This window comes from Propithecus coquereli, unplaced genomic scaffold, assembly GCF_000956105.1.
Source record: "Propithecus coquereli isolate 6110/MARCELLA unplaced genomic scaffold, Pcoq_1.0 Scaffold165, whole genome shotgun sequence".
Taxonomy (NCBI): Eukaryota; Metazoa; Chordata; class Mammalia; order Primates; family Indriidae; genus Propithecus; species Propithecus coquereli.
Window position 1 is genome coordinate 1,318,259 of NW_012141080.1, and position 2,014 is coordinate 1,320,272.

Below are 2,014 nucleotides of genomic sequence, written 5' to 3' on the forward strand. Positions count from 1 at the left end.
AATGTCACTCTACTCCAGGCAACAAAGTGAGACTCTGTCTCAAAAAAAAAAAAAACTTTTAATGTTTCTAGGGTACAAAGACAGCCTCCCAAGAATTATGTCTTAGAACAAAAGGTAGAAGCTCCTTCTAGATGTACCCCAGAGACATTAAGCAAATCAGCCTTCTGGAAAACAAAGAGCAGCAATGGACCACAAAGAGCAGAATCTAGAGAGCCACTACTCAAATGCGGCAATTCAAATCAGATAAAATTAAAAATTAAGTTCCTCAGTCGCACCGGTCACATTTCAAGTGCACAAAACCTACACGCTGCAGGTGTGATACCATAACGGACAGGAGAAATACAAAATATTTTCGTCGTCGCAGAAAGTTACGAAACGGCACTGGAGCGAAGGTTCCAGCTGTGTGAGCTAACCCGAGGTGCCTAGAGCAAAAGACCGTGGGCTGGTCATCCCAAGCCACACAAACGCTACTTTCTATGAGTGCCATGAGTGTCGGCGCTCAAAATGTTAACCTCCCATTTGTCATCTTACTAAGTTTTGTTACTCAGGTTTCAATCAATGCCCACAACAGGCGGGGACGACACCTCCCCCCTCCCACCAATTAACAGGATGAGAGGAGGCAGTGGTGAGTCGGGCAGACCATGGTTCAAATCCCTGCTCCGTCATTTTACTACCTGAGAGACCTTAGAAGCGTTCCCTAAATTCTTTTTTTTTCTTGGAGTCTCACTCTGTCGCCCTGGGTAGAGTGCCGTGGCGTCAGCCTACCTCACAGGAACCTCAAACTCCTGGGCTCAAGCGATCTTCCTGCCTCAGCCTCCCGAGTAGCTGGGACTACAGGGGTGCGCCACCACGCCCGGATAATTTTTCAATTTTTAATAAAGACGGGGGTCTCGCTCTTGCTCAGGCTGGGCTCGAACTCCTGAGACCAAGCAAATCCTCCCTCAGCCTCCCAGAGTGCTAGGATTACAAGCGTGCACCACTGCGCCGGGCCAGTTCCCTACATTCTCGGTTCAATTTATTCACCGTTAAAGCAAGGATAATAAAAGCATTTACATCACAAGAGTTGCTGGGATAAAAATTAAGTTCTTCCGTTAACTTGAAAGGGATGCAAGTAACCGGGAATGAATGGTGAAAACAATTATTCGCAGATGAGGAATTTGAAGCTAGGCTATCGGGGGGTGGGGGTGGGGCAGGCCGGGAGACCTCCGTCTTCGGCCGGTGGCCCGTGCAGGCCCGGCTACGGCAAATCGGTCCCTTCCATGATCGCCCGGAGTTCCTGCCTTCTCCGCCCCCCACCCCCAACAACCCCGAAAGAACGGGGTTCGGGCCACTCAGTCCAAACCGTTGGGGCCGCCCGGAGGGCCCGAACCTCGTCATGTAGCCGGGTTCCAAGCCCACCTTATGGGGCGTCCCTGGGTCCCGTATCCAGGGATCAAGCCCGAGGAAGTTATCCCACAACTACAAGCCAAAAGCCTGGGGAGAAGCAAGCGCCCTCCTCACCTAAAGCCAGTGGGAAGCGACCGGGCTGGCCTCCGCCGAAGTTTCGCTAGTTACCTCAGCACACCTCAGAACGCACAGACGCCAACTGCCGCTTCGTGAGGCGCTCGAGCTCCCCGCCAGAGCCAAGGACCCGGCCTGCTCCTATTGGACACCAGCCGCAGCGGGCGGCCAATAGCCTCTCTTCTTCTTCCATGGGTCCCCGCTCACTGAAACAGCGATGCTCTCATTGGCTGATCGTACGCAAACTGACTGGGCGGCACCACGTGCAAGGAAGCCTCGTACCATTGGTAGAAATCAATGCCCATCACCTTGCACCCGGCCCCCGAGGAGCGGAGCGGATGACGATTTTTAGCGCTCTTTATTTGAACTTTCGGGCGGGAGAAAGTTGTAAGATTTCTTGCACCAATCCAGAATGGAGATGAAAATAATCAAAACTGTGGTTCCTGCTGCTTCTCCCTTATGCTTTAGTGAAGGAGCTATATTATCCAAAGGCTAGCAGTTAATCGAATAATTT

At 51.8% G+C, this 2,014-nt stretch overlaps 1 protein-coding gene across 1 annotated transcript in view; it reads right to left on the reverse strand.

The window, feature by feature from the left end:
• RFWD3 (ring finger and WD repeat domain 3) overlaps positions 1–1,556 on the reverse strand; it is a 75,194-nt gene extending 73,638 nt beyond the window's left edge. Inside the window, exon 1 of the mRNA XM_012641512.1 lies at positions 1,501–1,556. The gene's annotated coding sequence lies outside the window, so the exon portion shown is untranslated. The remainder of the gene's footprint in view (positions 1–1,500) is intronic.
• Positions 1,557–2,014: the final 458 nt, after the last annotated feature.